The sequence below is a fragment of the Gobius niger genome (genome assembly GCF_951799975.1).
Source record: "Gobius niger genome assembly, chromosome: 21".
Taxonomy (NCBI): domain Eukaryota; kingdom Metazoa; phylum Chordata; class Actinopteri; order Gobiiformes; family Gobiidae; genus Gobius; species Gobius niger.
Window position 1 is genome coordinate 24,290,374 of NC_136872.1, and position 13,562 is coordinate 24,303,935.

Below are 13,562 nucleotides of genomic sequence, written 5' to 3' on the forward strand. Positions count from 1 at the left end.
CCTTTCTCCCCTTCCTTCCCTCTCCCCCCTTCATCACCCTCCTCACCTCCTCCCCCTCTCTCTCTCTTTATCTCCCTTCTCTCTCTCCTCACCCTCGCATATCAAGCGTAGGTTCCGTTCATGTCCACTAGAGGGAGCCAAACACACACAAACGGACTCACTTCAACGCAGTCTAAAAAAATAAACCGTTTTTATCGCTATTTTAGGAAGTTTTCCTCCACGAAGCCCCGGATGAATAAAACTAAACACGGATCAAAGTAACATCACTAAAACCCTGTGATATTTATGCAGTAACTTGGAACCTTTACTTTTTTGTTTACTCTTCACTGAAAGAACACAATGTACAAGTATCAATTATCTCTCCTCGGAGTAAAACTATCTGCTGATATTTGTGTCTGAGTTCAGGTTCCTTTGGCAGAATATGTTTATTGCAAAAGGTTATTGTCAGAAGTGGGATTCGAACCCACGCCTCCAGGGGAGACTGCGACCTGAACGCAGCGCCTTAGACCGCTCGGCCATCCTGACTTAGAGGAACTGAGGAGGCTATACTGCCTACATGTGGTGGAGGAGGGAAACTGCACCTACTTTACACACGGTCATATACATGCAAAATAACATGTGTAATATTCAATGAAAATTAGTATTGAAAAACAAACAAACATGTTAAATTAAAATGAAATGGATCAAAAATAAATAAAAGATAAGATAAAAAAAATAGAATGAAAATAAAAAAAATGATTTAACCCCTTAACTCCCACCTGAACCGAGCACATTTTCTCCAGTTTGGCTTTACCCCAGTCCAAAAGCTTCTGGAAAAAAGCTGAGAAAACAGCAACAAAACTGAGACGAAAACAATGAAGAAGATGTGACAAAAAACGGACAAAAATTTGACCAAAAAAAAATGATGAAAAAGTGTCAAAAATGTCACAAAAATTGACAAAAAAAATGGACAAACAAATGACAGAAAGTGACAAAAAATAACGAAAAATTTACAAAAAAATGATGAAAACAATGATGAAGATGTGACATAAAAGTGAGAAAACTTAGAGAAAAAAATTGACAAAAAATTGACAAAAAATGATGAAAAAGTGGCAAAAATGACACAAAATGTGACAAAAAATGGACAAAAAAAATTGACAAAAAAGGACACAAAAATGACAGAAAGTGACAAAAAACAATGAATGATGAAAAAATGATGAAAAAGTGGCAAAAGTGTCACAAAAAATTGACAAAAAAATTACAAAAAAGTTACAAAAATTGGTTGAAACCCCCCACAAAAAATGATGGAAAAAAAATCTGATGACGTGAGGAAAAAGATCCATTCAGATGAGTTTTGTAGGTCTTAGCTTTCAAATGAGGCGTTACACTGGTCTACAGGGTTTGTGTAAAGCTGAACTGCAGAAAATGCTCTCGGTTCAGGCGGGAGTTAAGAGGTTAATGTTATTTTTAAAAATAATAAATGAAATTGGTAAAAATTTAATTAATGAATTGAAATAAAATGGTTTGGAAAAAAATATATATATATATCATAATTACTATTGAAGAGTTTAAAGCATGACAGAAGTAAAATGTGTATATAGTTTTTCTGTTTTTAACCCCTTAACTCTCGCCTGAACCGAGCACATTTTCTCTAGTTTGGCTTTACCCCAATCCAAAAACTTCTGGAAAAAAGGTGGGAAAATAGCAACAAAACTGAGACGAAAAGAATGATGATGTGACAAAAAAGTGAGAAAACATAGACAAAAAACTGACAAAAATTTGACAAAAAAATGATGAAAAAGTGGCAAAAAGTCACAAAAATGGACACAAAAAATGGACAAAAAAATGACGAAAAAGTGGCAAAAATGACACAAAATGTGACAAAAAAAATTGACAAAAAAGGACACAACAATGACAGAAAGTGACAAAAAAACAATGAATGATGAAAAAGTGGCAAAAGTGTCACAACAAATTGCCAAAAAAATGATGAAAAAATGATGAACATGTGACAAAAAGTGACAAAAAATTTAGTATTTCACAAAAAAATTACAAAAAAGTTCTAAAATTAGTTGAAACCCCCCACAAAAAATAATGGGAAAAAAATCTGATGACGTGAGGAAAAAGATCCATTTAGATGAGTTTTGTAGATCTTAGCTTTCAAATGAGGTGTTACACTGGCCTACAGGATTTGGGTAAAGCTGAACTGGAGAAAATGCTCTCAGTTCAGGCGGGAGTTAAGAGGTTAAAATAATTTTTAAAAATAATAAATAAAATTGTTAAAAATGTAATGAATTAATTGAAATAAAATGGTTTGAATCTAGTTTGGCTTTAGACGATGCAGTTCAAAAATCCCACTAAATAAAAATATAAATATATATATCATTATTACTATTTAAGAGTTTAAAGCATGACAGAAGTAAAATGTTTATATAGTTTTTCTGTTTTTAACCCCTTAACTCCCACCTGAACTGAGCACATTTTCTCCAGTTTGGCTTTGCCCCAGTCCAAAAGCTTCTGGAAAAAAGCTGTGAAAATAGCAACAAAACTGAGACGAAAACAATGATGGAAATGTGACAAAAAAGTGATGAAAAATTGAGGAAAAAGTGGCAAAAATGTCACAAGAAATTGACAAAAAATGGACGAAAAAATGTGATAAAAATTTGACAAAAAAAAAGACAAAATGTGAAAAAAAATGACAAAAAATGGATAAAACAATTGACGAAAAAATGACAAAAATGTGACAAAAAAACGACAAAAAATGGATTAAAATTTGACAAATTTTTTTTACAAAAATGACCAAAAAAAAGACAAAAAAGTTACAAAAATGAGTTGAATATCCAACAAAAAAATGATGGATAAAGATCCTCTCGGTTCAGGCGGGAGTTAAGAGGTTAAAGATATCAGATAATTCATTATAAAGTCGTGCTTTATGTCCATGAGTCACCACAGGCTGAGAAATCTTTATTATTATTATTATTATTTTCCCTAAAAGTCTATGGAGATGTTGATTTGGAATTTCTAATTCCGGAACCAGCTGCTCCAGACCTACATTTTGTTTACATTTATAATCTTTATCTAAACCGTAGCACGTGTTGTCTGTAAACATCAGCTGTGCCCAGTCTCCACCAGAGGGCGCCACATCTCGCGCACGTGTTTTAGGAGCGATTTCAGACAAACACACGAACAAAAGTCAAGTTAAAATCATAGACTGTTAAAATAGTGACGTTATTTATAATAGTTAATAACAGTTGCGGTGTCTTTACAAAGCCACTAGAAGGCGCTTTAGTCTCCAGAGTCTCTAAGTCAGGATGGCCGAGCGGTCTAAGGCGCTGCGTTCAGGTCGCAGTCTCCCCTGGAGGCGTGGGTTCGAATCCCACTTCTGACAATAACCTTTTGAGCAAAACACCCGCGCTGTTTACGCCAGATGCCCTTCCGCTAAACAGAGGAAGATCATTACGGAAAAGCTACGGCGGATAATCGTGGAAATCCTTTCGTATTTGGATGTTTGTTTACAGATTATGTTTTTGTCAGGGCTGGGTGCTGTTATATTGTTTTTCGATATAAGCACTTTGACGATACTCGGTTTTCGATACCGATACTTGAACGAAGATCGGCAAATTTACAATATCGGGTTCATCTGCAATGTCAAGAAATGTGGGGGGAAAATGGGGGAAAAGTGGGTGAAATTGTGGCAAAAATGGAAAAAATTTGGGAATTAATTTGAAAAAAAAAAAAAGTAAATAATGGGGGGAAATAGAGAAAATATATGTGATTAAAACTAAGAGGGAAAATGACAAAAATTGGGGGAAAAATTGCAAGAAAAATTGTGAAAAGAAATTGTGGAATAAAAGTGAAAAAAAGTGGAAACAAAAAGTGAAAAAAAAGTGAAAAAAAGTGAAAAAAAATGTGAACAAAAAATTGGGGGGAAAAAATTGCACACAAAAAAAAGTGAAAAAAATTGGGGGGAAAAAAATTGGAAAAAAATGGTGATAAAAAGTTGTGGAAAAAAAATGTGAAAAAAAATTATGACAAAAAAATAGGAAAAAAAAATTGTGAAAAAAAAATATGGAAAAAAAATGTGAAAAAAAATGGTGAAAAAAATGGGGGAAATAAATGTGAAAAAAAAATGTGGAAAAAAAAATGTGAAAAAAAAATGTGAAAAAAATTGTGAATAAAAAAATAGTGAAAGAAAAAAAGGGAAGAAAAAAAATGTGTGAAAAATGGATAAAGCGTAAATGAGAACAAACATCTGTCTACTGTTTCTATTTAGCGGAAACAAAAGCTTCCGGCGCATTCCAGTCTGAAGTATTGGCTAATAATGAATGATTTATTTGCCTCATAAAGCCTCACCCGCCTCTCGTCTCGCCGTTCCTCACACAGTCACGTCTTGTCACTGTCGATGTTGCGAAATCCTGCCGTTTATGTGGGTTTTATTAGTGCTGTGAGTGGGAATTTCTATTTGCTAATGATTTCACACCGCGCCGTAATTATGTTTGAGAAACGCCCGTCTGATCCACGGCCAGACGTGGTTCATTTTTATATGGGGGGGGGGGAGGCAAAAACAGGAGGGTAACAAGTGCAGTAAACATCTTAATCATACTCCACATTTAGGCTTTAAAGGGATATTTCAGGGTTTTTGACATAGGGCCTCATTTCCTAGTTATCCAGAGTGTTGATGATTTCAGGAGAGATATAAATATATTTTTAATTCATGCAGTCCTTATATTGGAAGAGTTTAGCGGTGATAGGCTAGTGCTAGGCTAGTGCTAGGCTAGTGCATGTCTATGGTAACTAGTAGCCTGCATTAGAAACAGTCCAAGCACAGCTGCACCTGAGGCAAATTAAAGACAAAACACTCGGAGGCTTCAAAATTTGGGCAGATAAAGGTGTAAAATCAATAGGTGACCTATATTTGGATGGAGAAATGCTTACCTTTAAAAAAATGTGTGAAATATTCTCCATTCCCTGCAAGCATTTTTTCAAATACTTGCAATTAAAACATTTTATATCGTCCCCGTCAACATAAATGAACCTCCTTTGTCATGTTTAGAGAATGTTGTTATGTCGAATTTACAAGGAAAGAAGCTGATCTCTCTGTTTTATAGAGCTCTGGTGTCACATGACACAGAATCTAGTAAAAACAGATTGGAAGCAGGAAATTTAGATATTCAAGAAAATATTGAGGTAGGCGATTGGGAAAATGCCTGTCTTAAAGCACACAAGCAAACAATCAATACTAGAATGAGACTGTTACAATATAAATGGTTAATGAGAACCTACGTAACTCCAGAAAAATTGCATCAATGGACCCCTGACGTTCCTGATAACTGTAATAAATGTCTTACTGATAATAAAATAAAAATAATAAATAAAGTTTTGATCTCTTATTTGCATAATAATGTTTCTCAAAATCATCTTGAGGGCCGGAGGTTCTGTGCTGGAGGGCCGGATTTGGCCCGCAGGCCTAGGTAGGGGAGGAAGATACTTAGTTTTTACATTTTTAAACTCCGTATAGTCAATTTAAGGTTAGTTTAGACATAGACTACGCTGTGAAACTTATTTTAATTAACATTTTAAAATTGCATTTGATTTTTTTTTGTAACATTAACCTCTTAACTCATTTTCTCCAGTTCAGCTTTACCCAAATCCTGTAGGCCAGTGTAGCGCCTCATTTGAAAGCTAAGACCTACAAAACTATATTGATCTTTTTCCTCACATCATCAGATTTTTTTTCATCATTTTTTGTTGGGCAGTCGTCTCATTTTGTCAAATTTCCGTGACTTTTTTGTCACTTTTTTGATTTTTTTTTTTTTTCTCAATTTTTTGGTAAATTTTGGTCTCATTTTTGTAAATTTTCGTGACTTTTTTGTGACTTTTTGGTCAAATTATTCGATTTTTTGTCAAATTCTTATCACTTTTTTGTCATTTTTTGTCACTTTTTTGTCATTTTTTTGTCATTTTTTTGTCAAATTATTCTAATTTTTTTTTTCCATTTTTTGTCACTTTTTCACATTTTCATCCTTGTTTTCGTCTCAGTTTTGTCGCTATTTTCACACCTTTTCCCAGAAGCCTTTACATTGGGGTAAAGCTGGAGAAAAAGTGCTCGGTTCAGGTGGGAGTTAAGGGGTTAACGTCTCACAATATTATTTATTATCATTTATTATTCTTAAATGACGCTTCTTCTTTGTGGCGTTTCATTTTCCATTTCCTCATCCAATGTATTTCCATATTCCCCTGATCTCCATGGAACGTTTCGTGCGCGTGTGTCACGTCCATGGAATCGTCCATTGCGTCATCTGCGTCAGGTGAGTCACTTCCGGGGGGCGGGTCCTCACGGCACAGACGCTCCGGAGCTGAACAGAGGCGTCACTTCAGACACCGCGCGGACCCGAACGGCACCAGCGCGAGCTTTACCGCAAACTTTACCGACTCTGGACTTTTTTACGGACACGTGGGGCGCGGATTACGAACCGGTGAGTCCATTATTGTCCCTGTTTTGACCGGAAGTTTGAGGAAACGTGAGCTGCTCGTCCGGCGGGCTCGACAGGTGTGGACTAGAAGTTTGTCAGAGCGCGAGGAGAGTGGATTAAAGGGTTTGAAACTTTCACAAGGAGTTTACAGACGTGGTTTAGTCCTGGTTTAGGCTCAACGATGCGGAAAAGTTTCAGAAAATGGGTAAAAAGTGCTGCAAGCGTCGCCTACAATGACTAAAAATGATAATAAAGCGTTAAAGTCGAGTGTTTGTGTTGTAGAGAGTTCCCCTATAGGATAAACTACAGGTCCAGTTTTTACCCCTATATAAAACCCTATTTAAACCCCTATATAAACCCTATATAAACCCTATATAAACCCATATATAAAGCCTATATAAGTGCCTTTATCCCGGGTCTGAGCGGCTCTGTGAGGCTGTGGTTCACGCGGTTTGCGCTGAACAAACTTTACTTTGGCGCCTCCGTCTCTGCCTGAGCTGCACAACCGGTACCTCCGGGTTTGTTTCCAAAACGGCAGCGTCAACGTGCGCTTTAACCTCTTAACCCCCGACGTCACCGAGCCCGGCTTTACCCAAATCTGAGGGATTCTGGGGAAAAAGTGACGAAAATGAGGATAAAAATGCAATAAAGAGCGACAAAAACGTGACCAGTAGGGACAACATGTGTGATTAAAATAAAAGGGATTAACCTCTGACCACCCGCCTGAACCGAATGCCTTCTGTCCTCTTTGGCTGTTATATAGGCCTGTGTAACATCTCATTTGAAAGCTAAGACCCACAAAACTGATCTTTTTCCTCACGTTGTTGCTGTGTTGTGTCACCTTTATTTTTTTTGTCACTTTTTTGTTGAATTTTTGTCATTTTTTTGTAGAATTTTTGTCATTTTTTTGTAGAATTTTTGACATTTTTTTGTTGAATTTTTGTCACTTTTTTGTAGAATTTTTGTCATTTTTTTTGTTGAATTTTTGTCACTTTTTTGTTGAATTTTTGTCATTTCTTTGTTGAATTTTTGTCATTTTTTTGTTGAATTTTTGTCACTTTTTTGTTGAATTTTTGTCATTTTTTGTTGAATTTTTGTCACTTTTTTGTTGATTTTTTGTCATTTTTTGTTGAATTTTTGTCATTTTTTTGTAGAATTTTTGTCATTTTTTTGTAGAATTTTTGACATTTTTTTGTTGAATTTTTGACATTTTTTTGTTGAATTTTTGACATTTTTTTGTAGAATTTTTGTCATTTTTTTGTTGAATTTTTGTCATTTTTTGTTGAATTTTTGTCACTTTTTTGTTGATTTTTTGCCACTTTTTTGTTGATTTTTTGTCACTTTTTTGTAGAATTTTTGTCATTTTTTTTGTTGAATTTTTGTCACTTTTTTGTAGAATTTTTGTCATTTTTTTTGTTGAATTTTTGTCACTTTTTTGTTGAATTTTTGTCATTTCTTTGTTGAATTTTTGTCACTTTTTTGTTGAATTTTTTTCATTTTTTGTTGAATTTTTGTCACTTTTTTGTTGATTTTTTGTCATTTTTTGTTGAATTTTTGTCATTTTTTTGTTGAATTTTTGTCATTTTTTTGTTGAATTTTTGTCATTTTTTTGTTGAATTTTTGTCATTTTTTGTTGAATTTTTGTCACTTTTTTGTTGATTTTTTGCCACTTTTTTGTTGATTTTTTGTCACTTTTTTGTAGAATTTTTGTCATTTTTTTTGTAGAATTTTTGTCACGTTTTTGTTGCGTTTATATCCTTGTTTTCTTCTCATTTTTTGTGGCTGTTTTGTTGCTTTTTTCCCCAAGAAGCTTTTTGATTCGGGTAAAGCCAAACGGGAGAAAATGGGATCCGTTCAGGTGGGAGTTAAGAGGTTAAAGTGTATAATGAAAAGTGATGAAAAAGTGACAAAAATGCAACAAAAAAGCCACTAAAGAGCAGCAGAAAAGTGAGACTAAGTTCTGAAAATGTGGCAAAAATGAGACGAAAATGAGGATAAAAATGCAATAAAAGAGCGACAAAAACGTGACCAAAAAGGGACAAAAATGTGTGACGAAAACGCAACAAAAGTGATTTAAAAAAAGGGATTAAAGTGTATAATAAAAAGTGATAAAGTGATGAAAATGCAACAAAAAAGCCACTAAAGAGCAACAGAAAAGTGCTGAAAATGTGACAAAAATGGGACGAAAATGAAGATAATGCAACAAAGAGCGACAAAAACGTGACCAAAAAGGGACAGAAATTTGTGACGAAAACAAAAGTGATAAAATGATTGAAATAAAAGGGATTAAAACATTTAAAAGGTGATAAAATGAGGAAAAAGTGACACTAAAGAGCAACAGAAAAGTGATGGAAAAAGTGCCGGAAATGTGGCAAAAATGAGACGAAAACGAGGATAAAATGCAACAAAAGAGCGACAAAAAAGTGATGAAAAAGTGACAAACGCACAAAATACAGTAAAATAAAGTAAAGTTTATTTATAGAGTTTCACAAATACAATCACAAAGTGCTGGACAAGAAAACTGATAAAAACAAGCAAAAAAAAAATGTTGTAAAATTAAAGGGAAACTAGTAAAAACTCACCAACCGAGAGCTTTCTTAAATAAGCACGTTTTCAGATCCGTTTAGATGAGTTTTGTAGATTTGGGTAAAGGTTCAGGTGGAGGTTAAGAGGTTAAACCATGTCTTCATCTGTATCTGAACTCGGAGCCGTCTGATCATCTCCGAGTTCACACGTTGTAATCACAGCTCGGGCGTCGCTCCCGGTACTTTTCCAAGCGGGAGGTCGGAAATTTACCACAACAGTTTAGGCTTTAGGGATGTGGAGAACCTTAAAGCTGCATTGTGGAACTTTTACTGTGAAAAACAAACTTGATATTTGTGCATGATTGACTTCTTTGGTCCGCATGGCGCCTTTACTTTCCCTCAGCCGCCGCTGTGAGACAGTCGTTTTGTAGGTTTTCTGGTCGGTGCTGAAAACTCTAAAAACAACAAAAACATCTAGCCTTAATTTTAGTCAAAGTGATATTTTTGTGACTAAAACTAAACTAAAAGTTGTTGAGACTAAAACTGTGTAAAGGAGCAGCTCCACGAACCAGAGGAACGTCATTAAATATGATTATAATGAATATTAATAATGTAAAGTCGACTAAAATGAGTAAGAATTATTTTACTAAATTTCACCTAAAATTAAATCACATTTTTTAAAATCTACATTAAAATATGTTGTCGTCACTTTTTATTTCCCTTATGTGTTTTCGTCACTTTATTATTACTTTTTTTGCTGGATTTTTGTCTCTTTTTTTTGCTGGATTTTTGTCATTTTTTTTGCTGGATTTTAGTCTTTTTTTTGCTGGATTTTAGTCTTTTTTTTGCTGGATTTTAGTCTTTTTTTTGCTGGATTTTTGTCTTTTTTTGCTGGATTTTTGTCTCTTTTTTTGCTGGATTTTTGTCTTTTTTTTCTGCTGGATTTTTGTCTTTTTTTCTGCTGGATTTTTGTCATTTTTTTGCTGGATTTGAGTCTTTTTTTTGCTGGATTTTTGTCTCTTTTTTTGCTGGATTTTTGTCATTTTTCTGCTGGATTTTTGTCGGGTTTTTTTGTCACTTTTTAGCTTTTTTTGTTGTGTTTACATCCTCATTTTCTTCTGTTTTTTTGCCTCTGTTTTGAAGAAGCTTTTAGATTTGGAGAATTTGGAGAAAACATGTTCAGGTGGGAGTTAAGAGGTTTTAAAGGACAAATGAAAAGCTCTGTTTCTCACATTAAAAGCTCCATAAGGCACCTTTAAGGTTTGGATTAGGGTTATTTATATGCCCATAGAAAAGCATTTACATCAGAGACACAGTAGTTAAAATGAGTCCTGCACAAAATATCACTAAAGTGTCGTCTCGTAATATTCAGCATCAGTTCAGTTTTAGTTTTCCTTCATTTTTGTTCCGTTTCAGCCTCGTTTTGTTGCAGAATCAGTGTTTTTCAGTCACTCTGCTGAGAAACTAATACTCTGGACTTTTGTGCCGTGTTGGTTTAATGAAATGTCGTAATAATGGCCTCCTGTTCAGTTTGTCCCGGGTCCGTCGGGTCCGTCCTGGTCCAGGCCTGGGTTTGACCTGGTTTGGGAACAGCCGTGTCTCTGTCTGAGCTCACGTCCTGTTTACGAGGCTCTAAATTGTCCTTAACGAAGTTTAAAGCATGAGATTCTCATTTACTGAGACTCATTCACTGCAGACGCGGCCGAGAGAGAAACACTCGGAATGAACCGGAAACACGTCGAGTCCAACGGGCTTTAAGTCTAAGTTAATATAAACGTCTGTGTCCATAGAGTCATGTTTGGAATATAACTGACCTGCATCACATGAACGATCGCATTTTGAGGGACTATTTTCTAGCAGATCACTCCACCGCTGCGTAGCTTATACAACCACGACGCTGCTGCTGCTCAAATATAAGTTATTTAAAATGATTCTATGGACACAGACATTTATATGGTTAGTCTGGTGTTATAAGTGATTTGCCTCAGGTGCTCTGTGGAGCGGGTCACACTGTTTTTAATGCAGGCTAGCTGATACCATAGACATGCACTAGCCTTGCACTAGCCTAGCACCACAAAACTCTTCAAATATAAGAACTGCATGAATTACAAAAAAAAATATCTCCAGAAATCAGCAACACTCTGGATAACGAGGAAATGAGGCCCTATGTCAAAAATCCTGAACTATCCCTTTAATAGTGACAGACTCTGAATGAGCCGGACTCTGAAACATGTCGAGTCTAACGGGCTTTAAGTCTCTGTAGATAATGACACTTATTACAAATACAATAATGATGATCTGAAACAGTGGAGGGTTTACAGGTGTGGAGGAACTACATGTAGCTTTAACACTCTGGTGCTTGTGTTAAATGGTAACAAAAGTCTAAAAGCCTTAGATCTTTGTTGCTGCAGAAGCCGCTGGTGTGAGAAGTAACGAGACGCCGTGAAATACTGGAGCGTCCGAGACACAGATTCCAGACGCACATTTTCATTCTGCAAAACATCTGCAAAACATCTGCACCCTGATTTATTGAGCTTTGAACCTAAAAACAAAACAAAATGTTATTTTTTACTCTCGTTCATTATGAGTTTATTCAAAAACTACATCAGCTCCAGAATCCGCTCTTCAAAATAAACCCATGTATTCACACCTGGTTCTATCATTATTTAGATTTAGTCTCTGCAAATATCAGCAAATTTACTCTTCTTAAAACCGAACATTAAAGCAATAAAACAGAGCAGGGAATAAGACGATGTAGCTCGGTGGACGGGAAAACGGAGAAACCTCAGGGAGAACCACAGAAGGAAAGATCCACTCCCATGGACGGACAGGAGATACACCCAGGACCGAAGGGAGTCCCTCAGCAGACGGGCCAAGATCAGAGACCGTCCAGTCCTTGGTCCAGTTCCAGTTGGCCGGTTCCTCTGTTCGATCTGGACAGGAGACGCCATGTGAATAGAAATGAACAGACTACAGATAAAGGAAATATTGTTTCATAATAATAAGAGGATCGTCCTCAGTGGGCCGTTCCTCCCACAGCTGTTTCCTCCTAAGATTTTAGATTTGGGTAAAGCTAAACGGGAGAAAATGTGCTCAGTTCAGGCGGGGGTTAAGAGATTAAAATGCCTTATATGAAAATACATCTTTTCCTCATATATCAAATTATTTTTCCTACCTTTTATGTTCTTCCCTGTTCACCTGCAGCGTCTCATCTTATTAGATACAGTGAAAATACAGTTAAATCCACACAATTAGAAAGTGTTAACCCGTCTCTGATATAGCATGAAGCCCCGCCCCCTCTGTAGCCCTATAGGATGAATGAAGCCCCGCCCCCTCTGTAGCCCTGTGCTTTGTTGTGAAAGTGCGTCTTTAATCCTGGGCGTGTCTGATCTCACTCTGAGACGCCGTGTGTTCACAGTGACGTGTTTTCCCGCTGTAAACATGAGGAGCTGAACGACCTGTAGTAACCTCTGCTCGCCCGGAGTCACAACACAGACAAACCTCTCTGAGTCTGAGCAAACGGACACGGCGGCTTCAACACCTCAGACTCAGACTGTGTTATTTCTGTCACACAGAGACGTCTCATTTTTCTAAAACTCTCCCCATGTTTATCCTTAACCTCCTAAAAGTGTCTTGAAAAAAGTGTCAAAATGGCGACAAAAATGAGACAAAAACCAGGCTGAAAATGAAGAGTTGTGCAGGTCATTGTGCTGGTCTGCAGGCTTAACCTTTGAGATTTGGGTAAAGAGGAACCACTTAACACCCACTTTAGCCAAGCACATTTTCTTCAGTTCAGCTTTACCCAAATCTAAAGTTTCTCGCCAGTGTAACGCCTCATTTGAAAGCTAAGACCTACAAAACTCATCTAAACAGATCTTTCTCCTTGTGTTGTTGCCCTGTTGTCGTCACTTTTTCCATTGTTTTCTTGTCTTTTTTTGTTTCTTTTTCAAGATAAATAACCCGTGATGTTCCAGGTAGTTTTAAACCCGAGTTTCCCAAAGAGAATGTGACCGTTTACCATTTAAAAAAGTGCCTGATCTGAGGTCATATGTTCCACTTCCTCATGGAGCTGACATTGCTGTAACACTGCCCCCTGGTGGCCAGAGGCGACTCAAAGAGACACTTGGGATCATTGATTCTAATGGGACTTCAAACCTCCTAAGAACGGCTTAAAGTCCGGCTCTAAAGAGTTTTTCTTTTTCTACGAATCGCTGTGACCCATGTGACCCATGTGACCCATGTGACCCATGTGACCAGGCTGGGGGAGGTGAACTGTTTTTAACCACGCTGGTTTTTGTTTATCAGACCGAAGTTTGGAAGCATCTTCAGCACATTGACTGGCTCTGTGGAGGCTCCGCCCACTCCTCTTAACTCCCGCCTGAACCGAGAGCATTTTCTCCAGTTCAGCTTTACCCAAATGCTGTAGGCCAGTGTAACACCTCATTTGAAAGCTAAGATCTACCAAACTCATCTAGATGGATCTTTTTCCTCACGTCATCAGATTTTTTTCCATCTTTTTTCAACTCATTTTGTGACTTTTAAATCATTTTTTAATCATTATTTTTTTGTCATTTTTGGGGGGTTTTTT

At 36.4% G+C, this 13,562-nt stretch overlaps 1 protein-coding gene across 1 annotated transcript in view; it reads left to right on the plus strand.

The window, feature by feature from the left end:
* LOC306981047 (uncharacterized protein) overlaps nucleotides 1-13,562 on the plus strand; it is a gene marked incomplete at both ends in the record, with an annotated part of 176,471 nt that overhangs the window by 49,831 nt on the left and 113,078 nt on the right. The gene's annotated exons all lie outside the window — the stretch shown is intronic.